This window comes from Mauremys reevesii, linkage group 4 (genome assembly GCF_016161935.1).
Source record: "Mauremys reevesii isolate NIE-2019 linkage group 4, ASM1616193v1, whole genome shotgun sequence".
Taxonomy (NCBI): Eukaryota; Metazoa; Chordata; order Testudines; family Geoemydidae; genus Mauremys; species Mauremys reevesii.
In genome coordinates this window covers 96,032,537-96,058,452 of record NC_052626.1, presented here as the reverse complement: position 1 = coordinate 96,058,452, position 25,916 = coordinate 96,032,537, and the positions used below count along the sequence as shown (strand labels likewise).

At 39.3% G+C, this 25,916-nt stretch overlaps 1 protein-coding gene across 22 annotated transcripts in view; it reads left to right on the top strand.

Moving 5' to 3' along the window:
- MICAL2 (microtubule associated monooxygenase, calponin and LIM domain containing 2) overlaps positions 1-25,916 on the top strand; it is a 193,326-nt gene that overhangs the window by 5,137 nt on the left and 162,273 nt on the right. The gene's annotated exons all lie outside the window — the stretch shown is intronic.

The following is a 25,916-nucleotide window of genomic DNA, read 5'->3' as shown; positions in this document are numbered from 1 at the left end:
ACATATTTGCTATCCCTTCTGGCTCAGTAATCTACCTTTTCCCCAGGTTAACTGACACCTCAAGTTTTGACACCTGAAGGACAGACCTTTTTAGAAATAAGAGTTCCAGACTTTTGATGATCATGCCCTCCCCGCAAAATTGAAAAAATTGCAAAGCAATGAAGTTTATGGCATAGGCTAGAGAAATGAGAACCAAATTGGAAAAATCCTAAATTCTGATCTAATTTCTGCTAGAGTCTGGCTGTGTGGGCAAGTAACTTGATCTTTGTCTCCCATCTATAAAATGGGGTAATACTTAACAAACCTGTGAAGTAGGTAAGTGTGAGGGTTCATTAACATTTGTATAGTGCTTTGAAAATGTAAAGCTCTGTATGTGCTAAGTATTCTAATTCTTACTGCTGCCCTAAGACATGCAGCAATAAGACATGTTCTTTGTATGTGACTGACTTTGCGTTAAAGTAATTAGAAGTCCAGATTTGCAGGGGACTGTCCTAGAATCATGAACCATCTTGAGTAAAACACGCTGTACTTTCTGATACTGTTTTTGTTTGTTCTCTAGTTCTGCTGCAGAATATTTTTTTCATGCCAGGTCTCATGACTGGGGATGTGAGCAAGCTAATTTTTTTGGGGGGATGATCTGTGAATGTAAGACAGCAGGACAACAGGGTCACTGCTGTGATTCTTTATGGTCAGTAAATAATGAAATATTTCCGTTCCTGTGGCATAAATCTTGGATCTACCCCACATGTATCACAGTGCTGTTATTCAAAAACAGTAACTTGAAACAAAACCTTAGGGGAAACTCAGATACTGAGAGTTTTCAATTGTAAATTATTGGGAAATACCACACAGCTTCAGAATTTTTTGTGAGCTGCTGGTAATATATACACCTGACTTTTGCTTTTGTGGTCATATCGTGATCTGACTGAAGTCAGTGACAAAACTTTGGTTGATTTCAGTGGAAGCAGGACTTGGTCCTAAGAGGCACTCTATGGTGTGACACCTTATCAATTAACAAGTTGCAAAACAGAATGTCAGGTCACTTTAAATAGAGGCATATGTTATTGAAAGACTTTTTTTTTTCCTCCCCCCCCCCCAGTTAGCAATATGTGTGCCTAATTTAAATTTAACAAGTTGTAGAATGCGAAACCAACTAGACACATTTTTAGAGGCAATGCAAAAAATAATATATATTTTATTGTGTGTGTAACACTGTTTCTTCAGACCCACTTATTCTTTCTTCATCTGCTCTCTGTAGATCCCTTCTTAGTTCGAAAAATAATGTCACTGCTCCTGGTCCGAACATTTTGGCTACCAGTTGAGCCCCATCTTTAAATGTATGGTTTGCAGCTCTTTAAGACTGTCTGTGGAGGTATTTACACTAGAGACTGAGTCATTCACCAGCAGTGTTAGTAATTCTTAGTATTTCAGTATACTATATTGCTTCCAGAAAACACACGTTCATTTCTAAACTAAGGATGCTAGCTGAGCTGTCAACTGATTCAAAGACTTGAGATAGGTCTAGTATCAGAGGGGTAGCTGTGTTAGTCTGGATCTGTAAAAGCAGCAAAGAGTCCTGTGGCACCTTATAGACTAACAGACGTTTTGGAGCATGAGCTTTCGTGGGTGAATACCCACTTCATCGGATGCATGTAGTGGAAATCTCCAGGGGCAGGTATATATAAGCAAGCAAGAAGCAGGCTAGAGATAACGAGCTTAGTTCAGTCAGGGAGGATGAGGCCCTCTTCTAGCAGTTGATGTGTGAACACCAAGGGAGGAGAAACTGGTTTTGTAGTTGGCAAGCCATTCACAGTCTTTGTTTAATCCTGAGCTGATGGTGTCAAATTTGCAGGTGAACTGAAGCTCAGCAGTTTCTCTTTGAAGTCTGGTCCTGAATTTTTTTTGCTGCAGGATGGCCACCTTAAGATCTGCTATTGTGTGGCCAGGGAGGTTGAAGTGTTCTACCTACAGATTTTTGTATATTGCCATTCCTAATATCTGATTTGTGTCCATTTATCCTTTTCTGTAGAGACTGTCCAGTTTGGCCGATGTACATAGCAGAGGGGCATTGCTGGCATATGATGGCGTATATTACATTGGTGGACGTGCAGGTGAATGAACCGGTGATGGTGTGGCTGATCTGGTTAGGTCCTGTGATGGTGTCGCTGGTGTAGATACGTGGGCAGAGTTGGGATCGAGGTTTGTTGCATGGATTGGAGATAGGTCTGTTACTTCTCAGATTAATTGTGCATTTGCACAGTTAATGCTGCATAGTGATGCATTCTAGAGTTGGAGTTTGCTCACTTTATTTTTGACATGGAGGAGTTGAGTAGTACTGTAACTCTCTTGTCTCCAGACCATTACATTTAGCCTTGCAAGTAAGTAGAATTTTACTCAGCTTCCCCAAAACTGGAGTTTAGTCACATTGGGGCTTGTCTTTTTCTTACTTCCATAAAAGGAAGGAAACTCTGTTTAAGACAATACGTGGAGATTCTTACAGCATATTTATCTTTTTACTCAGTAGTACCTACGCTCTTTGAGGCAGGGAACCATTTTGTTTTGTGCTGTTATGTTTGTGTACTATGCCTAGGGTGACCAAATGTCCCGATTTTTGGGCCTTTTTCTTATATAGGCTCCTATTACACCCTACCCCCCTCCTGATTTTTCACATTTGCTTTCTGGTCACTCTAACCATGCCTAACACGGGGGGAACTAAATGAGAGATGTATTGTGCTAGCACATAGAAATTAATAATAATCAGTAGTAGTAGTAGTCTCTGCTGTATATAAGTCCATTTCTTTGCTTTGTTGCACTGATACAGAGAGTAGAATTTCCTTTCCTCGCCCCTCTGTAGCCAGTGCGCAGATTATGGAGAAAGAAGTATGGGAGTTGAGAAGGTCAAGTGGCTTCCTTTAATTTAAACCGTCGTAAGAAGTCAGGGTTCTGTAAGACAGGTAGACCCTAAAAGTAGTAAGGGGGCTTGGCCCTCCCCAGATCCCCCTGTAATTTGAGCACTGTCTATACCCCGTTTCCCTTTCCTCTTGTATGTTGCAAAATTTGAGACTATGAAGGGAAAATAATTTTATTAAAATTGACACAGGCCAGCCAGCATCATTCAGTCACTGTACAGAATCTTACATTTTGTTGTGAATCTGACTCCAAATGTACACAGGGCCTTATTCCTTCAGCAAAACTCCCACGTGCTTTAGTGTCATGAATACAGGATCAGGCTCATGTTTTCGTTTTTTTTTTTTTTCTTTCTTTCCCCCGCTGCCTCCCGCATCCTATTTCCACTCACATAAATTTAGAAAATACACCAGTAATTTTCTTCTTGGCTGCATGCTATCAAGTTAATATTAAACTGAAATTTTGAAATGACTGGTCTGGCATTGCAAATATGTGATTATGGAGTTTGTTAGTGTTTTTAAAAAACAAGTTCTTTGGCTCTTAGTCCACAATAAACCCTTCTCAGACTTTTTAAGCTTGCAGATTATTGACTGGACGTGCTGTTGCAACACCCAAAGAGCTGTTCCAGTTTACTCCTCTGTGTAGGAGTGCCATAAATGAGCAGTAAATTAGAATGTATGAAAATTATGTAAATCTTTTCAGTGTAGGTGTTTATGCAGTGTTTTAGCTGTTTGGGTCCCAGGATATTAGAGACACAAGGTTGGTGAGATAATCTTTTATTGGACTTGCTTCCATTTTTGAGAGAAACAAGCTTTTGAGCTTATGCAGAACTGTTCTTATTTTCAGTGACCCATTTAAAAATATTTGGAACAGCCACAATAAAACATTTCTTCTTAAAAAATTAAGCCACATAATGTGCAATAATTGGCCCCCAAAGTGCTGTCTTTAAAAGGCTGAATGCACCGTCAATTACTCTACTGTACAGTATACACCCTATATATTTTGTAGTTTTCACACCCAGAGTGGTCACTTGGAAGGCTTTTTTAAAAATCTCTGTGTTTAGAAACTATTCTCTGAATCTTATGTAAACCTTTGAAATAGGTGTTGGGATGTGGGGGGAGGAAGATTGTTCATGCAGAGACTGAGGAAGACTCTGTCTCTTTGGGGAGACCTATGTTTGGCAGTTAATGGCATTTTCATTTATATACAATTGGCTGGGAACATATCACAATAACTGTCCTGATTACTGGCTGAGGTGAGTCCATCTGTTAGTGTTGTTAGGGAAGCATGTTACCTCTGATACCCCCACACAAATGGCGCAGCACAGTGGACTAGGGAGAGGTAAATGGGAGTCTGTGGAAGCATAGAGATTAAAAAGCAGGGAAGAAACTGTAATATGCAAAACAATAATTCTTACTGACCTCAAATCGTCAAACTCTGGTACAGGGGATGATGCTATATTATGTCCATGTGAAATGCAGCCTCAGCATTAAAAACAGGACATTTTGTCCTAATTTTACCTAGTTTATCTTTCAAATTTTTGTGTATTCCAACAACTTTGCTATATATTTTTTTCCAACTGAACAAGTCTTTTCAGTTGTTATTGTACAATCAAACTCATTACGAGAGAGGTTCAAAGTTCTGAGTGTCTTTTGGCTTCACTGGGAGCAGAGGGTATCAGCCCCCTTGTGCTGTCCAGCTGTTTCCTGTGTATTTTCTGCATGTGCTGCCGTTCTGAAGAGAACAGGGTAAGATTCAGGGTCTAGGCACTGGGAAGTACAAGGATTTGGCCCAATGGCATGACACAGAGCAGAGGTTCTCAAGCTGTAGTCTGTGAGCTCCATTCAGGTGGTCTACACATAGTTCCCTCTAAGGTGCACGCAGGCCTGGACCCTGGAGGAGACACGCATGTAAAGTGAGGTGGTGGCCTTGGGGGGAATAGGGGGTAGGTGGGAGGGGTCAGTGGGGTGAGAAGAGGGGGTGGGGGGAATTTGGGATGTGCAGGGCTGTGGTGGCCACAGAAAGAGGCAACTTCCCCCAGCTCAAGGGCTGCGGCTGCTAGGGAGAGAGGCCCTTCTTTCCCAGCCTCAGCTGGGGGGCTGCTGCGGCGGGGGAGAGAGGGCTCAGCCCCCACATTAGAAAAGTCAGACTACTGATATTAAAATATGAGTTGTGTGCTTTTATTTGTAGAACAAAAAAGTTAATTATTATTAAGGGTTTTTTTAAATAGCGCTTTTATCCAAAGTGCTTTACAATAGTTAGCTAACGGTACAAACAACATTTAGAAACATCATTAAATGGTCCACCGAGACTCTCAGCAATTTTCAAGTGGTCCGCGAAAAAAAAAGTTTGAGAACCACTGACATAGAGGGCCAGATTCTCAGCTGTGTAAATTGTCATAGCTCTCCTGACATCAGTGAATCTTTGGTACTTTGCACTTGCTGAGGATCTGGCCCAGAATGTATATTTGTCTTTACACTGCTGCTTTTCCCACTGGAGGTCAGTCTTAAGAGACGGAGTGCTGCACAGACATATCAGCTTGAATATCCTTGCTCCTCTCTTCAAGGCTCCTGCAGTGGCAGTATTCTGTAGCTGAGACAGGATGTCTTCTGCTTTCTAGCCTAGTTCCCATCCAAACTGAACAGGGGAGAGCCAAAATTGAGATTCAAACTTGGATGCTGCATTGGCGGGGGTGGGGGGTGTCTTTGTTCAGAACCATGCTATGGGGATCTGCTCCAGGATTCTACTTTTCTCTACATGCCAGTAACACCTGTTCATTTCATCTTTTCTTTTCTTTCACCAACAGTCATTATTTTAGTATTGCTAAAAAATTCTTGTATGCAAGTAGGGAGAGTGGAATATTTAAAGTCTAGATCCATCTCAAGGGTTTGAGAGAATTTTTACACCCTGTGTGATGCACACCCTCCAGTGTAACAGCTGGTTTGCGTTTCTATATACACAATTTTATAAATAACCAGCTGTCACTTCTACATACAGTATTTGTGTTTAGAACATTAGTGTGGTTGAATAGGTATCAGAAACGTGCACATGTTTAAGGACTGGAAACAAGTTCCACAGATGTGAACTATTGGTGCATGATTCAAAATTGAGTGGAACTCACCTGACTGAATACCTGTTGGTATAATTAGTCTTTGAGATATTGTCTGTGTGCCAGACCCAGTGAAGGAGTACAATGGAGTCTTAAGTGATTTTCAGTATAATTGCATTAATAAATAATGTCTCAAGGTGTACCAACTAAAACATTAGAGGATCATAAGTTCTGTGTGCTGAACTAAAACATTGTTTTTAATAGTAAATCCATTAAAACAATGCACTACATGTTTAAGTATTCACTTTAACAGGTTTTTCATACAGAAAATGAAGACTACATACGGTGTTGGGCAGTTTGACATACTTATTAAAAGTGCTCTAAAAGTGGGGGTTGTTTTAAATTTCTTGTCAGCATTCTTGGCATTCTCTATTATGTGATGCTACCTTGCCACATGGGCTCACGATGTGCCATGATGTATAACCACATACCAATGGTAACTTGATGCAACATGCCAAACATTTAATAAGACACTGTGTTGTGGCTTTGGTACCTGGTATAAATTTGGGAGCAGGTATTTGAGCTGAAATTTTAAGCAGAGACATGTTATAATGGCTGAGTAACTTAATACTCCCTTTACTTAGTTGTACCGTGGGCTGCTGTGTGTGGTGTGAATGACAACCAAGGTTGCAGGTCAAACCTATGTAGTTTTGTATTTTGAGCCTTAGATATTTGGATAGGAAAATAGGTTAATGTGCAACAGGCTTACCCACATTATGCATGTTAATAGATATTGCCTTCATTATATGCTCTGTGCATTCATTTTAACTGTAAGTTAGTTAGATAAATATGAAATGGCTCTGATACAGAGGACCAGCTAGAACAAGTTAAGCGATTGGTGCTTTGGAATCAGCTGACCATTCCTCTCCTGCCCAGGGCTGCCCCGGGGTGGGGGTCGGGGGGGCAAGTGGGGCAATGTATCCCGGGCCCTGCGGGGGCCCCCACGAGAATATAGTATTCTATAGTATTGCAACTTATGGAAGGGGCCCCTGAAATTGCTTTGCCCTGGGCCCCCTAAATCCTCTGGGCGGCCCTGCTCCTGCCCCAAGAGATGGGCTTGGGTGATATAGACCTGGGGTAGAACAGCATACATGGCCTGGGCCTCCCTTCAAAACTTGTAGAAGAGCTGAGGCTGTACTGACTATTCTGCAGCCCTTGCTGCATTGGGGAAACCATTCTTTGTGGTGGGAGCTGTCATGGGGAATATGCAGGATCGGGGCAAAAAAAGTACTGGCTATTCCCCTTGTGGTCATCCCCATGTCCTGGTAGAATGATGGGGACTGAAACACCAGAATGTGGATCCTGCATATATTTCCATGGGAGGGGATGGTCCCCCAAAAGCTTGATCTACACTTGCTTGGGTAAAAGTTGTACCACTAAGATCCGTGAGAGGAGTTTTTACTACTTTTGACTGAAAAAGTAGTAGTACAGGATTTGTAGGTGAAAAGATGTTTTATAGAAAACAGTCTCCATCCCAGTAATATCTCAAATATATGAAATACCTTTTTTCTAAAAATCCAGCAGTCAATAATTTCTGAAGGCTTCCTTTCACTTTGAATTTAAACACATGGCACTATGCATTCATATAGCCAACTATTTGTTAGCTAGTGTTTGACTTAATGAATGCATTGATTTCCATCACCACCCATCATTATGTGTTTTTAATTTGAGTAGCAACTGATTAATGTATTTACTTTAAAGGAACAGCTTCAGGTGGGGTAGTGGGAGAGAATTTACATCTCCCATTTAGAGAGCACTCATCATGCATTAATACTGAACAAAAAGAACTACATATCTATTTTAGATAAGTGGAGACTCTCTTTTTGTGTGTGTTGTAACACACTTTCACAAAGCTAGGTTCAAGGTGCAACTTGACATTAACTAAAATACATGACCCAAGCCCTGTGTTCAACAGACTATTTATTGAGTCAGCTTTTTCCAGTGGAATATTTTAATGTACAAATGGACAAAACAGGTAATTCCACAACGTAATGTCAACATGAAACACATTTCTATTTTCAGTTTCCTTTCATCCATTCAAGCAAATTTCTGTCTTGTGACATACTAGGTAAATTTCTTGAAGAAGCCTAATTCAAAGAGATTTCCAGTGGGATATAGGCCCCTAAATCAATTTGGAGCTTTTGAAATTTTTGATCTATATATGCCTGACTGCTAATCAACTGTACAAGTATTTTTAAGAATATCCTTGTTTAGTTCATGAAACACTGTTTACCTTCGGAGGCAATAAAGGCACATAATAGCAGGCAGTGTATCTGCAGCTGACATTTAAGATTTCATTCAGCTGCACATGCTAGTATAGTTACTAAAACTACTCTGATGAAGAGGCCACAAGCTGCTTTTAGTGTAGTATACAAACAATGCTAAAGCTTCAGAAGAAGATCTGACTGGTCAGCTGCACTGCAGCCAGTACACTATCCTCCTTCCTTTGAACTTTACTAAGCATGTATGTAAGAGAGAGAAAAATATTGCTACTCTTGGAGAAAAGAATAAAAACTTTCTGGATAATAAGTTTTTACCTTCACTGTTTCATTTATCTGGTCTGTCTCCCAGATATCAACTGACCTGTCAGTTTTGATCAGTACTTTAGACTAGACCTGTGGCATACAATATCTGACCCTTTTTTCAAATTGTCTTTTTGAGATGACAACACAGGATAGTTCATGAAAGCCTTCATTACAGTTTAGTTTTTAATTACACTGTTTCTCTAATGAGCAAATTATACCTCTTGTCACATGCTAAGAAACAGCCCATGCTTTGAATCCAACTTTCCTCCTTCCCACATGGGCTTGGTCTGTAGTCAGTTTCACAACAAAATATCAGACATCTTAGCCTGCAATAATGTAATCCAGAATGGATTTCAATGGAGGGGAAGGAAAGATGTGTGTTTTTTCCTTCTGATGATTCCATCAGGATTCTAAGAAGGAGCATTTTCAAAACTCTCCAGAAGGGGGAGCTTTCCTGTCTTCTACCTAATCTAAGGAGTTTACTGATGTTTTTTTAATGACTAGCACTGAGTTTTCAATAGAAACTAACATTGACAATGTAAACACATTTTTCTCTACTGGATTTGATTAAGCAAGTAAAGGCAAAGTTTTAAAAAGTGACAGTCCCTTCACAGAACACCATTCAGATAAAGACCAATTGACAAAGGAAGCGGAGCTACATTCACCTTTCCTTTTGGGAGATCTAAATTTTTCATGAGAAATATCAGAAGTCAGGAATCTATATTGAATAAAATCTACACAAATCTTTTTTTCTTGTACAAACAGTTCATAGACTAAGGCCAGAAGGGACCATTATGATAATCTAGTCTGACCTCTTCTATGGACTGTGATATAGAACTTTCACAAAATAATTCCTAGTGCATACCTTTTAGGAAAATCATCCAATCTTGATTTTAAAAATTGTCAGTGATGGAGAATCACCATAACCCTTGGTAAACTATTCCAGTGGTTAATTAAGCCCCCTGTTAAAAATTACACCTTATTTCCAATTTGAATTTGTCTAACTTCAACTTCCAGACATTGGATCGTATTCTACTTTTCTCTGCTAGATTGAAGAATCCACGTATTTCTTATAGACTGATCAAGTCACTCCTTAACTTTCTCTTTAAGTTAAATAGACTCAAAGATCAATCGCTTTTAAGGCATGTTTTCTAATCTTTTAGTCATTTTTGTGATTCTTCTGACCCTCTACAATTTATCAATAATCTTCTTGAATTGTGGGCATCAGAACTTGACACAGTATTCCAGCAGCAGCTGGACCAATGCCAAATACAGAGTTCAAATAACCCCTTTACTCCTACTTGAGATTCTCCTTTTGATGCATTCCAGGATTGCATTAACTCTTTTGGCCACAGCTTTGCACTGGGAGCCCATCGTAGTCTGATTATCCACCATGACCCCCAAATCTTTTTAGAATCACTGCTTCATTCTGTAAGTATGACCTACATTCTTTGTTCCTAGATGTATGCATTTGCATTTAGCCATATTAAAATGCATATTGTTTGCTCCGCTCAGTTTACCAAGCTATTCAGACCTGTCCTTTTCATTATTTGCCATTCCCCCAATTTTTGTGTCCTCTGACCTGTTCAAAGTAGCACACTAATTCTACGGGGCAACATTAGAAGAGATTGTAGTGGCGACTTGTGACTGAAGCTTAGAATCTGATTTCTTTCCCCCACTCTCTCCACTTTTTTAGACTTGGCTTCTTCTGTTTATTACAAATTGAAAACAACAAACTCATTATCTGTATGTTGTGCCATTATGTTAATCTTAGAAAAGTAGAAATAAATCCCTTTCCATGATGTGGTTATTAACTGCTTACTTTAGTCGCCTTAATCCAATAGAACACTTTCATTGTTGAACCAGTTTGTTTTTTCAGTGTACTTTAAGGGCACTTATCACAAGGCATCTTACTACTACAAAATAAAAACTAACTGCCAAATATTAAAGAGATGAAATTATGATGTCTAGTCTGAGAATAAATTCTAGGTGCTGGGGAAGAGCCAAGATTTCTCTGACAAATCACCTCATCTACAAAAGGGATCATATCCCATCTAATACATATGGTTGGAGAGGGGAAAATGGAAGATGCAGAAATGAGTGGGAGACCGAAATATGATCCCAATTAGGTTAAAAGAAAAAATGGGACTTGTAGCATATCCTAAAGGCAGCCAGCAAGGGCTCTTATGAACCTTCTTTAGAAGAGTTTTTAATCTTATAAATTGTAGTTGATGATATTCAAATTTATATTCAGCTGAGTCCTGATCTGAATGTTGGGCCCAAAAGCAAACTCACCCTGGTCAGCCATGACAGTCAGGATCATTGATGGCGAAACTATTGCTCAAATACTTGGGAAGCTATTTTTATCAAGTATCAGAGGGGTAGCTGTGTTGATCTGGATCTGTAAAAGCAGCAAAGAGTCCTGTGGCACCTTATAGACTAACAGAAGTATTGGAGCATGAGCTTTCGTGGGTGAATACCCCCTTCATCGGATGCATGTAGACCCACGAAAGCTCATGCTCCAATACTTCTGTTAGTCTATAATGTGCCACAGGACTCTTTGCTATTTTTATCAAGGGTTTGGTATACCAGTGCAAAGGCTTGGAATTGTGTCTTTTTTCATATCAGCTAGTATAGGTCACCCAGGGCAGGTTTACATACTCCCTCTATTATACCGTCTGGGGCAAATAAACATCTGACTTCTGCAAGCATCACAACTTCTGGCTCCATTTCGACGGTACACAATTGAGGAGTGCGCTACAGAAATTTTGCCACTTACACAAACTTTCTCTGTGTTAGTGCACTATTTTATTTATTTATTTATTTATTTATTTATTGCTTTGCTTATTGTCCTGAGTGCTCAGTAATACTACATAAAATTTTGATGCTCTAAGAATGATTTGATCAGTAGTTTGATGCTACGTGCAAAAGAGACAGTTATTTTGAATGCTTTCAAAGCTTGTGACCTTTACCATTAAACTCGTTCCCTATTTCTTCTCAGATCATTATTACATTCACATGTTTGAATATTGAGCGCTAGTGTTCAATTATCAGGTTGAATGAAAATATTTCTGGTTCCTTGAAGTTAGTTTGCCAACGTGCAGGTGAACAGCACTTGGGTGGGTGGGTGGAACAGTGAGGTGAGCATTGAAACAAACAGCTTTTAACTGCAGTTAAAAAGTTGGAGACAAATCTTGTAATTTCGTTCATCTCATGATGCAACTTCTGTGCTGGAAAGCAACACTGCTATCCTATTGCATTGTGCTGCCCATCAACTGTGATTTCTCTTCAGTAATGCTAGCGACAATGCCAGTAGCAATGGGATTATACTATTGGAATTGAAATATTTAACATATTTCAAACAAAAATCCCATCTGGAAAGATCAGTTCAGTTATATCCTGTGTCATGTCTGAAGTCTGGCTTCCATAATAATGAAAAAGTGGAGAAATTAGTAACCAGTCATCTTTAAACACTTCCGGGTAGTCTTATTGCCATTCTGGGTTGTTTTTGTGACAGAGTAAATGCAGACATCTTTAACCAGTGTGTACTATTCTTCCCTGAGGATGTGATGAAGGAATCTGGGCTAGTCTGAATGTGGCTTCTAGTGTTTTCATGGGCTTATCCCAAATGGCTTTTTTTTTTTTCTCTCAGCCCATCTGTTTTCCACTCCACCCCCCTTGGTGAGGTGAAACTTGGTGGTACACAAGACAAATCAGACTTCTGAAAGGGTTACAGTAGTCTGGAAAGATTGAGAACCACTGGGCTAGAACCAGGTATATGTGGCCTGTACAGGCCTGAGGCGCACTTTAAAATGGTGAGTTCTGTATATGGGAGAAGTAGAGATCTACAATATAAAAGAGAGGCTTAGTGCCTCTAGTCACAGTTTTCAGAGTAGCAGCCGTGTTAGTCTGTATCCGCAAAAAAAACAGGAGTACTTGTGGCACCTTAGCTCACTTCTTCGGATGCATCCGAAGAAGTGAGCTGTAGCTCACGAAAGCTCATGCTTAAATAAATTTGTTAGTCTTTAAGGTGCCACAAGTACTCCTGTTTTTTTTTTTTCTAGTCACAGTGTGGCTTTGGCGAGACGGTGAGAGAAAACATCCCCATGCAAGGATAAAGAAGGTATATTCTGCTGCAATGCATAATCGACAAATATGTTTGCCAAACAACAGAAGTGCAGATTGCCAAGACAATTGATTATTTGCTTATTTGTGCTGGCATGCCTTGGGGTCCTGGTCCATGACTGGCACTCCTTTGTGCTAGGTGCTGTACAAACACTGAACAAAAGGTGGTCCCTGCCCCAAAGAGCTTTGTGTATTCTCAAAAGAAACGGAAACATAGTAAGATATGGAAATGCAGTTAAGGCATCCAAACAACCTTAACTGTGCCCTACAGTGACCCATGGGGGGGGGAAACAAGAACAAATTGTTTGGCTTTTAAAAATAAGCAAACAATATTGTGCAATAATTATAATTACATTGTTATTGCATGGCATTGCTAGTAGGCAGAGTTAAGGCACCCAGACTGCTTTTACTGAATGTTTCTGCACATGAACATGTTTAAATTTCTTTTAAGTGGTATCCTTAGCTCCAGACTTACAAACCCAGAAATACTTGTTTTGATTTTTGCCCTGAATTATTGATATGTACTCAGCCTTAATGCCAGTTTAACATAGGCTATCTGGGAATTTATGCATATTTTGACATTGGCATCCCACAAATCAAGTTTTCCCAGCCAGATATTTTGCTTTAAATCAAATCAACTGTGTCCTAAAGCAAATCTTAGGTATAAAAGACAGTGGAAAAAGTAGCATCTCCTTTAAAAGTTGTTTACATACCACCTTGTTATATGTCTACTTCAGGAATGCCGGCAGGGCTAGTGTGGGTGTACCGTCATAAACTCGGGGAAATAAGAGCTAATGTTGTTCAAAAATAAGTGGAAAAAGAATTTGCTAACAAACAGACCCATGGTTTATTTTCTATTAAGATCTGACGATAACATCTTGTAAGTTTCCTTCAAAGACATTTTGTTCACTCTTTTGGATAATTGGAAACAAGTGCCTGTGATTTTTGCATAAGAGAGCTTAAGACAGTTATTGAAAAATCTTGGAAACTGTATTTTTCTCATTGGCTTTAATATTGTTAGCACAGCAAATTTAACAGATCTTAACAGACTCTTACAATCAGGGTTTAGAATGTGTGTGATAAACAGTTATGAGCAAGAGTCAGTAATAGTCCTGTCTGCATTTTGGAATGTTTTTCTTATACGATCTTCCATGCTGTAGACGATGCACGGGGACTTGATTAAATCCAACTGTCTATCAACCTGCCTCATGAAAGCGATAATATCAGTAGACTAGCATTTTGTTATAGTTTAGTTCTTTTACTTCTAGAGAAATGTTAGGGTGAAGCAGACTTCGGCTGTGTCATATTTCATCATAACTTTTTTTAGAGACTTTTTTTATTTTGTGCCTCAGTTTTCCATTGATTGGTGGGGAAGGGACATGGGCTCCATCAAGTTCCCCCACTGGGTGATGCAGGTGGGTGACATTTCTCTCCTCTCAGCTTACAAAGGAGGCCTTCATCAAAAATTCTGGTGCAGTCCACTGCCTGAAAACTCCCTAGCAGTCTTTTGACTGGCCCCCCATTCTGCCCCCCCCCCCCCCCCCCGTAGCATTTTCTGGCTAGGAGTCAGTGGTGGGTTGACATGAAATAGGACCTGGATGCAACTGAACCAAAGACACACTCCCTCCAAAAAAGAAAAAAGGAGTGGAAAAAAAAAAGCAATCAGAGCCTCCCCCTTTCCTGTACGCTTGAGACTCCCATGCATTTCTATCTGATTCAGATAAACTTTCAAGTCTGACTGTAGGAAAATGAATTGATTAGTGACTATATAAACACTATAACAATGTTCATTTTAAATTTTTTATTTTAAAAAATTCTGGACAATTCCCAGTATATTGCACACAGCCACCCTGGGGCACAACATACAAAGTCTGAGAAGTGAAGTTCAGAGCCATGAAAGAGTTCTCCTCGGACTTATCCTATTCGAGTTTCCTTTCCCTGGAAAGGCCATTATAAACTCTTGCACGGTGACAGGTTTCAGAGTGGTAGCTGTGTTAGTCTGTATCAGCAAAAAGAATGAGGAGTACTTGTGGCACCTTAGAGACCAACAAATTTATTTGAGCTTAAGCTTTCATGGGCTAAAACCCACTTCATCAGATGCTTGCAGTGGAAAATACAGTTGGAAGATATATATACACACAGAGGACATGAAAAAATGGGTATTGCCATACTAACTATAATGAGAATAATCAGTTAAGGTGAGCTATTACACTGGTCTACAATTTTTGAGAAGTCTGCTTCAGAGATAAAATGTGCTATTTATTATGTATTTTGATGTGCTGAATTCAAATATGACAATTAAAACAACAGATTGGCTACTGTTTCTTAGTTATGTAAGTTTTTACATTTTATGTCTATGTATATTGTGTAGATAGTAGAGTTTTAATCATAAATTGTAAGCCTAGGTCAAAAAATAGATGAGAGTGCAAAAATGTATCTTTAGTGACATTGTTGTCTGCCTTGTTGTTTCCAAGAAAACTTATTGCCACTAACTGGAAGGCTTTCCATGTGATCTGAGGACCAAGAAAGACACCTTCCTTTATCTTAGCTGCTTGTTTGTTTTGTCAATGGCCTTGAAGTTCTTTTCATCAGACAGCTTGATGTGTGTAAGGGGGGTAACAATCTTCCTGATTCAACAAGTGTGGGATGCTGAATACTTTTCCTCCCAGGCTCCAATGACTGTTACTTGTATCCAGTCTGCAGACCAAGCAAGAGAGCAACAACCTTCAAATTGCCACAAAGCTGCCACTGATGTTGGTCATAGTTATGCACCCTCAAAAGTTGTTTCATGTTGTCATAGGTTTCTTTCATATGGACGATGAATCAAAACAGTCTCCATTCATCTCATGTGAAATGAATGATGTTGAGGCTGCCATCACACCATCGTGTTGTTTGCAGGCTAAGATCACCTTCCATGAAGAAGAATGGGACAAGATCCTAACATGGAAACCTAACATCACCTGCCAGGAGATTCCACTGCTGTAGTCACTTGTGTTATATGGTGTGGTTCAGAGGAGGAGGATGGGGAAAAAATGGGTCCTGTGTGACATTGATTCAGGAGACCAAGTTTCATCTCTTCCTCTCTTCCTCATCTGACTCAAGTGAGAATGATTCTGCCACAGGACCAGCAGACCCTCCACAGGCATGCTCTAATCTTTTCTGAGACACATCACACCTCAACAGAGCAATTCTGACCGGTTTGTATGTTTGAGTTTGAATCTATAAAACCGATTACATACTTTATGGGAGGTTTCTCACTTTTTTTAAGTTTCCCAATAATATTTTTTTCAGATATATATATATATAATGTAATTAAATAAGAATAATATTAATGCTAGAGATGTACATTTGCTTGTTGGACACTTTTTTTTTTATTAAATTGCTTCCTGTGTCTTTAATATAGGTCCTTAATATTAAACTTATATCTTTATATCTATTATGCATCTAACTAGATCTAAAACATGTTAACTTTCATTCTTTTATAACCGTCTAAACATTCAAGTTCAATATATTTTTGTATATATGTTCAATAATTTCAAGAATTATTGATTTTTTAAATCAGTTTTTTGTATTCAGGCTTTCAAAATTGTATTGATTCTTATTTAATTTACTTAATCTTTTAATAACACACGCACATATATATAATTTTCCAGGAGTGTGTGTGTGTGTGTGTGTGTGTATGTATGTATGTATGTATGTATGTATATATATATATAATATATATACACACACACACACACACAATCCTGGAAAATTAACTAACTTTAAAATGTGTACATATATATTAGAAGCTTAAAGGGAATGTTTTAATATTTCAAAGTTATTAATTTAAAAACCAAATCTGAAGATTTTAGCTGCATTTCATTGGGTTACCAGAAAATTTATATAGAGTAGGCCATGATATATATTAGTGTTATTACTCAATTACATTAGTAGTAGGCAAAGTTAGTCTGGTATACATGGTTACACCGGCTTGTACATGCTTGTGCAGTTTCTGGAACTCCCTGGAGAGAAGCTGACATGTATATGGATATATTTTAATTGTTACTAATTGCTGCTAATCAAGGCTGCTTGATTGTACGTGTCTGTGTACTTTACATGTATGTGAGGTTTTTGAATAGCTTTAGTTCTCTTCAGTTCAAGAGCTCTTTCACTGGTGAGTTCTTTGTGGTGTTTACATGAGAGAGAGGTGCCTGAAAATCTCTAATATAGCCTATCCACCTGTGCTAAGTTTCTCTTTTCTAGAAAAGAGTTCCAGACTTCCCTGAATGTACCCAACTTGTTGTGCAGCTGACATGGATTTCTCCATTGCAGCAACTCCTATAATCTATTTCTGCTATTCTGCCCAGTTGGGCATATTCCCTTCTTTCCCCTGGGTACCTATCTTTAAAAAGGTGAAGGAAGAGGACCCAGGGAATTAGAGTCAGCCAGCCTAATTTCAGTACTTGATACTGGAATAAGTTATTAAGCAGTCAAGGTGTAAGCACCTGGAGGATAATAGGGTTATAAAGAATAGGCAGCATGGATTTGTCAAGAACATATCATGCAAAACCAACCTCATTTGCTTCTTTAGGGTTACTGGCCTAGTGGATGAGGGAGGGGGGAAGCAGTAGATGTGATATATCTTTATTTTAGTAAGGCATTTGATATAGTCCCACATGACAGTCTCATAAGTAAACTAGAGAAATGTGGTCTAGATTAAATTACTGTAAAGTGGGCGCACATCTGGTTGCAAGACCTTACTCGTAGTGTAGTTATGGTTCACTGTCAAAGTGTGAGAGTGTATCTAGTGGTCAGTATATTCGTTCAGTATTTTCATTAATGACTTGGATAATGGAATGGAGACTATGTTTACAAAATGTGCAGATGACACGAACCTGGGAAGGGGACGCAAATGTTTTGGAGGACAGGATTAGAATTCAAAACAACTGTGACAAATTGGAGAATTGGTCTGAATTCAACAAGATTAAATTTAATAAAGACAAATACTCCACTTAGGAAAAATCAAATGCACAACTACAAAAGGGGAATTACAGCGCTGGACTTAGGAAAAATCAAATGCACAACTACAAAAGGGGAATTACTGGCTGGGTGATAATCTTGCTGAAAAGGATCTGGGGATTGTAGTAAATCACAAATTGAACATGAATCAACAATGTGATGCAGTTGTGAAAAAAACAAATATTATGCAGTGTATTAACAGGAATGTCATATGGAAGACACAGGAGGTAATTGTCCCACTCTACTCACTGGGGAGGCCTCAGCAGGAGTAGTGTCCAATTCTGGGTGCCACGTTTTAGAAAAGATGTGGAGAAATTGGAGAGTCCAGAGGAGAGCAACAGAAAATGGTGAAAGGTTTGGAAACCTGACCTATGAGGAAAAGTTTAAAAAAACAAGCAAACAAACAAAACCTGGGCATGTTTAATCTTAAGAAAAGAGGACTGGGGGAGAGGGGGAGGGGAGAACCTGATAAGTCTTCAAATATGTTAAAGGCTGCTATAAAGAGACTGGTACTTGTTCTGCATGTCCTCAAGGTAGGACAAGAAGTAATGGGCTTAATCTGCAGCAAGGGAGACTGAGGTTAGATATTAGGATTAATTTTTGAACTGTAAGGGTAGTTTAAGATCTAGAATAGGCTTCCAAGGAGGTTGTGGAATCTCCAGTCATTGGAGTTTTTTTTAAAAACAGGTTGGACAAACACCTGCCAGGGATGGTCTAGTTTTACCAGATCCTGCCAGAGAGCAGGGACTAGAATTTGGTGACTTCTCGAGGTCCCTTCCAGCCTTATGTTTCTATGACTCTGCCTGAGGATTACACTTGGGAGCAATTTTAATTTAGGACGAATATTGAAAGAATGACTGTAGAGTGACTATTCATCTTGAAAGTCTTCACCATATGAATCTGTAATACCAGACAAATAAAATTGGACTAAATTTCACTAAGGGTGTGGTTAGCTTTATTTTAACGTACAAGGCTATTTTTAATCTTTTTATTAGTTTTACAGCTACCATTAACTTCAGTTGTCTTTGCTGAGTGTCTTGGATAAAGCATAAAGCAAAGCCAGGAAGCAAAGGCAGTAACACTGCTTGGTTCCAACATAAAAAGGACTAGACCAGATCTTCATCAGAAGTAACTATTTCTGTAGTGCTCACATCACAAAATGGTAATTAGACTGAAGAACTTAGTTGTCCTAATGCTGGAACTTAAAGCTAACAGAGCTTAAATTTTCCAGAAATACAATAGGATCAATGAAGTGTCACATTCACTTGCTCTGAAATACAAGCAACTTGAATACTTGTTAAGTTTTACTTTTGCATGGGAGATATGGGAAAGTACTTTGTCATTTGGATTCACTTGCAATATTTGGGCCTGCATCAGAGGATGATAGGACTTCTTGTGCAGGTCAGCACTATTTGCATGAATGATGGTTTGCAAGTTCATGTTCTTGTTTTTTGTTCAGATTTCAAGAATGTATCCATGTGTAAACCATGCTAATGCCATGTGGTTTTGTCTCCCTCAGGTGGCTAAGCCATGTATACAGGTTTCTGAGTTCGCTTCTGCCTCAGAGCTTATAGACCAGGTTCTTTTTATGCGAAAGCAGTAAACTACCAGGCTTTGACTGAGCTAACTGGGCAGGATCCAATATTTTGGATGCAGTAGCAGAATCCAACATCCTTATGTGACTTAACCAATAGAGGGGACAAAGAACCAGATTGTGGTGGCATGGGTTACATGTATGCTTGCATATTTCCATAATAAAAGTGGAAACACCCTGGTTTGATAGTATGAAGAAACTGGTGTGCACTAAAAGTGTAAGCTGGATATCAAATATGTGAAATGTGCCTAGGTTTGTAGATAAAAATAAATGAAAATGCTACTTCTAATAAATCTGCAGAATTCTAGTAGACTGAAGAGGCCTTTCCCATGAAGATATGCACGTGTACACTGAAAAGTGTTGATGGGTGCGTAGATACTCTTGCACATGCTTCTAGATATATTTTATTTTTGTTGATTCCAGATGGAGCAGGATAACTGGGCTGAGCAGCACTTGTTGAAGGGTCAGTGTTTAAAATGTCTCATATAACTCCAACAAAGCAAGCTGATAGCATGTACGGTAACCTTGTAAGTTCATAAGCACAGAGTGTCTTGGTAGGAACTGTTTTGAATTCCATACTTGACCACAAAAATTATTTTGGAGGAGTTCTGTGTAAGTCAGCTTTTTGTAAAAATGAAAAAAACAAAACAAAATCCAAACCTAACTAACCAAAAGAAGAAACGAACCAACAGCTTCAGTTGTTAATAAAGGAAGAAAACTTTGAGGCTTTGTTCAGAAACATCTTTAGTTATTGTTGAATTTTAGGCTTGTGCACAGATTCAGAGCCACAAGTAAACAATATTTCAAGCAGTTTGGATTATGTATTTAGCAGAATAACTCTTTAAAAAAAAAAAACAACAACCCACCACCTGGTTATTATGACAGTTGGGGAGTGGGGGGAAATAATTGTTTTCCTCTAAATATAAATATTTCTATTTAAAACAGTGGCTATAAAAACAAAATGTCTAATATAAGTAGAAACTAATTTGGAAAGCCTAGAAAGCCCTGTAGTGCTGCCAGTTTCACTTGCAAATCTAATTGTAATGGTACTAAGCTTTCAGACTTTCATGAGCCAGGCAAGAGGAATTGCTTTTCAGAACAGTTGCTGATTGTCCCTGGTCCTGTGCTTATCACAGTATATACTTATCACAGTATATAGGCCCAGTTAGAGCAGAAATAAAGTGGCTTCTGGTGTTTTTAAAAAAAAAAAAAAAATAGAAGTGGAGAAAGGCCAAAGTAAATGATTACTACAAATGCTGCAAAATCCATTCCTTTGCTTCTGATGTTTGCTTAAGGTTAAAAACAACAAGTTCATTGTATTCTGCATGCCTAACTCAAGTCTCAATGCAGAAGTTTTACTCTCAGTAAGTATGGAAGAATTAGGGCTTTATTGAAACTGGAATCAGGATTAATGGTATTGAAATACTTGGAATTTAATCTTTTTACAATCCACTCAAGAAATATGTTCTCAAATATTAAAAAGAGAGCAACATAATGTCTGACTAAGAAATAATTTTTCATGTTAAACAGACAGCTTTTGAATTATTTTTATTCCCCCAATGAAAAATTAAGTAGCAAGTAAGTTTTTTAAACTCTGAACACACTACCTTTATAAAACTAAAGTACTATTTTATATTGTTCTGTATAAATTAAAGTAGTTCTGGTGTGGATTGCTCCTATATTTTTATGCAGTTCAGTGCCTGTTGTATTCATGTGCTTCTGAGTAACAAGCTACTGGCATTAGTAATGGCTGTGATAGCAAAGGAAGTAGTCCCTTGTGTTCTCTCACACAACTGACCACTTTTGAATCTGTTTAATTGAAAGAGGAAATATTTACCAACGAACTGGCGTTTATACCTCCACTACCCAGGCTATTTTTCTTCATAAAAAACCTAACTGCATCTTTTACTTTCTTCCTGCATAACCACCAGGGATGACAAAGGATACTTCAGCTGGCATCTCACCTGAAAGTTAGCATTTTTAATTGGGGGTAGTGTAAGGTAGAGTTGAAGGGTGGGCAGCTAGAAGGAACATCAGCTCTTCCCCACTGCCCCCATTCCTGTTTCCATCCTCTGTAACTGCTGCCTGCAACTATGCCAGAATCTTCCAGTGTACTGTCAACATTTTTAGTAAAGACCAAGTCCTGGCATGAGACTTAAAATGTATGACAGTTGGGGGTTACAGTGGAGAATATTCCTGGTCTTTGGCTTGACCAAAATCACTGAAGGCAGTGGAGGTTCTGACTTCAAATAGACAAAACCCCAAACTTTCATTCCCACATATTACCATGCCCCCAAATTTATCTTTTGGGGGCATGATATTTATGTAAGCCTTTAAATTCACTTACATTATCCTAGATAAAGACACAATTATGTGCTTCATTGTTTCTAGAATCACTTGGATAATATAGTCTAAGATTTCAGCAACAACATGTGCCTTTGAGACTTTCAACTTTGTTTCATCTCCAGAATGATTTGCATTTTAAAAACATAAATTTATAAGTGGCAGTAAATCCAAGCACAAGGAAAATCTGAAATCAAATATTTCCTTATACACTGGTGGAGTTTGTATTTATTTCCTCTTAAATCATTAAAAGCATTTTAGATAGTACTGAATCAGATGCATTTATTTGTGGTTAGGAATTATTCCATTCAACCCCAGTGAACAGACTTCATTGCATCGTTTCTGGTGAGCTCAACGTGTGCAGTGTCCCAGTGAAGTAGCAGTGAATGCTCAGAACAAGCTCTCAGGAGAGCATCAGCATTTCCTCTTCCATGCACTCTCTTCATCGTCATTGGTCAACATAATGCTCCTGCCAAAATTAGAGCCATGGTGTTTTCAGTAGCAATCTGGAATTCACAGTAACCAGAGTCTCCTGTGCCTCATGTCCTTCAAACCACAAATTGTGGCTTTTGTGAAGAACTTAATCTCTGACACAATTAACAAAATAAAAAAAATAAAAAATTCAGCCAGTGCGCAAATGTCTCTGCTGAGATTTCACTTTGTCCATATTAAATAGTCAGTTTCCAAAATAATCCTAAAACTGTCCTAAAGGCTCTCCTTCTTTGAAACAGCCCCACAGAAAGGGGGTGGAGGGAGTTAGCTGGGACAATGGACAAGCCTCACTTTATGGAGTTCCCGACTTCCACTCAAGGCTATGTGAAGGGGACAGGAGTCCTTCTGTCTTCATAAAGGGGCTGCCTATCTGTACTGCTTCTGATATCCTATCTCTCTTCTCAACAGCATGGTTTCTTTTTGAGTCATGCTGCCACTGGCTCCCACTACTCTGTCAATGCCTTACACTCCTCCTCTTCCCCTTTCCTTTGCAAAGTGAGGGTAGAAAGCACAGAGGGCACGCAAATGTTGTTGGCTTATCTGATGGCATTTTTAGAGGGGAGTTTTCCAAGTGGTTAGTAAGAAGGAGGCATGCTGCATAGAATGACTAGTCCCGTCTGCTGGAGATCCTTCCCCTCTTTTTCTACTCCTGAAGATCCCTAGCCATGCTGTAGTCACATGGTGTTTGGATGAAGGATGCTTAAATACCACTCATGACTGATGCAACAACCCCTCCCTCCCCACCCTGCAGCCACCTTCCCCTCCTCCACATTAAAATCCTTTGACATTCCAACTCAGCTATTTTTTGCAATGCTGTGGATGGGCACTAGAAGACCAGACTAGAATCCTGCCCCCTTCAGCTGGAGTGAGTGTTACTGTGACAAAGAGCCCACGAGTGCATAAAAGGTGGGGGAAGTAGGAAGATCCTCCTCAACCCTAAAAACGTCAGGTGGAATCAAAACTTGGTTGAGACTCTCTTGGCTGTAAGAGAGCTGCCCCCCCACCCCCAATTCAAGGAAGCTTTCTAGCTGGGCCACGCACCAAACTTTTATTTTCTTTTATTGTATATCTCTTAGAGGCTGATGTCTTCTGCTTGCTAGGAGCCAAGAGTCAGTGGAAGGCACGAAAGTGCCTCTTTCCTTTTGATTTGAGCCCTCTAGAAAATCAAAAAGCACTAATGGTTTAGGTGTTCTGGAGTGCTGTCTGAAAGTGGCGGTGCGTGGTGTGATATAAAGACTTGTGGAAGGGCTTCTTCCGGATATCCTGGTGACTGCTCAGACAAGGACATTGGTGGTTATGGTGGCACATTGACCATTCCCAAGGGACAGACTTTTTTTTCCTGAAGTTATCAGGTTTTTGCTGCAGGCAACGGTAACTCTGGCAGAGGCCAGCAGATTTAATAGGCTGTTTCTACACTTGCAGAGTTTTTGCACTGTCCGTTTCAATGGTGATAGCGAACTGGTAAAAGAAGAGCGCTTGTTTGTGACTCACTCACTTCCACAGGCATCAGAGAGAGTTTATATTTTGGCACTTCCATTACCGATGAGAGCAGTGCACTGAGGGCAGCTATCCCACAGTGCAACTTTCTCCATTTTGATGATAGGTCTTGTGGGAAGGTGCGGGGAGCGATCGCAGGGCATCCTGGGTCCCTGCACAGCCTCCTCTCCTGAAACACTGATCAGCTCCAGTAGCTCAGCATTGCTCCAAGCAGGGGATCCTTTGCTCCATGGAGCAGGCATTGTTACCTGGCCAGATAAGTAAGCACTTGCCAAGAAAACAAGAAGGGGAGTTTCAAAGTTCCTGGGGCTTTACGGGGGAGGGGTGGATGTCTGTTTACCTGGTGTCAGAGCAGCAGAGCTGCTGGCCATAGTGGTCACGTAGGCACTGTGGGATATCCTGCGAAGGCTAAAAGCGCTGTAAACAGGAAGAACATGTCTTCACTTGCACCTCACCGCAAAAGCATCACCGGTAAGAGCTGTACGCCTCTTGTGGAGGTGGTTTTCTTTTTGCAGTGAAACTTCCGAGTTTCACCGCAAAAAGTCATTGGCAATTGTAGATGCTCCTATGGTTTTTGCGGAAAAAGGAGACTTTTTCCATTTTAAATGGCAAATGTAGACATGCCCTAAATTGCTGGCTATAGCTATATCACGCCTCCTTTACTTTTCACTGGTTTCCTTATGCTGACTTTCATACATCATGGATGTATTTTGAGAAGTTAACAGTTAATCACTTGGGCTTGAACCTTCAAAGGTGCTGAATGGGAATGGAAGCACTCAATTCCTGGCAAGATTAGAGCCTAAGAGATGGAGCAAGGGAAAGGTTGTTTTTTGCTTCATGAAGCCCTTCACAAACTAACAGGGAACATACCACAAATGAGGAACTCAGACTGGAAAACAAAATTGCCTAACTTATTTTTGGCAACAAGTATTTAATCATGGCCCTAGGTCCAAGAAAAGGTACAAACTCTCAACACTGGAAATTTATTATACCCTAAAATGGCAACAGAATGATGTAAAAGCAAAGGTTATTTATTTTAAGCATGGCCACAAAATGTAAGCATTCCAAATGCTTCTCTGTTTCTTCCCACAGGAGGCTTTTATAGGTTGCCTATATTCATTCATGTTGAAAGAATGCAAGATTTATGTGATGGGTCTCTTCTTAATTTAAATACATTGATTATTTTGGCTTCCCTTTCCGTTTGAAGCAAACGTGGGTAGAGAATGAATGGTTTGTGAACAATGTTAAATTAAAAATGTATCTGCAAAGGCCCTTCTAACAATTTATTTTAAATCTAAAAACCAAGTGATGGGGGTCCAAGTAAAATAACTAATTATGTGGGAGATTAAACAAGCCTCAGTTTGGTATTGTGTTTGGAATGGTAGGTAATTCCTTAATAGCAGGAAGAAGGGAATATGACTGGCCCCACTTAAAACTCTGGGACTTGAATCCAGGTAAGCTCTCGCCAATTGTAAGCAGCTAAATAATCCATCTTAATTCTCTTGGGCAAAAAATAAGAACTTGGGAATCTAAATCTTTTGACCTGGGATGACTTTACTGGGGAGTGTCTGAAATTCAGAATGAGGGGTTAAAGTAGGATCTAGAAGTGGCCCTACAAAGTTATTTTAGTACTTTAAAATGTACACTAATTAGAGTAGCTTTCTCTTCTCACAGCTCAATAGTAGTTGTCCTAAATACTGTATGTGGTTTGCCCATGAGGAACACTAATTACTCATTACATGAATGTAATCATTTTAAATAATAATGTGCAAAGAATGTAGGATTACCTTCCTTATACTGGAGAGTACTAGATTCTTTTTCATTCGGGCATGGTTCATACGGGGCTTGGAAGAGTGGAGTAGGTCCCTTTTTTTTCCTGGAATTTCAGTTTTGGAGTAACAAGACGTGATGCTCCAGACATCCTTAATGTTTTCTGCGTGCAACTGATGACAAGATGAACAGGCTCTTCATGCTGAATCTAAGTTGTTCTGGGTTAGTTATATACCAGTGCCCTAGCTGTAATTGGACATCTTTCTTTAAAATAATATAGTGTTGACTTATGGCCAATTCCCAGAGATACAAGGCTCTGACTACAGTTATGGTTGAGGGATGCTTCTGAGGAATTACTGTGTGTTAAATTGTCAGAATGGTATCGATTGCTAGCTAGTAGAATAAGGCCAAAAATGATTGTCATTAGACAAATGTGATAGTGTTTTAGGGAGAATGAGTTGTCCTTGAACTTGAAATTAGAGTGTTTAAGGATGTTCATAATGGTCATTATGAAATAAACTGATGCCTAGCATTAAGAACATAAGAATGGCCA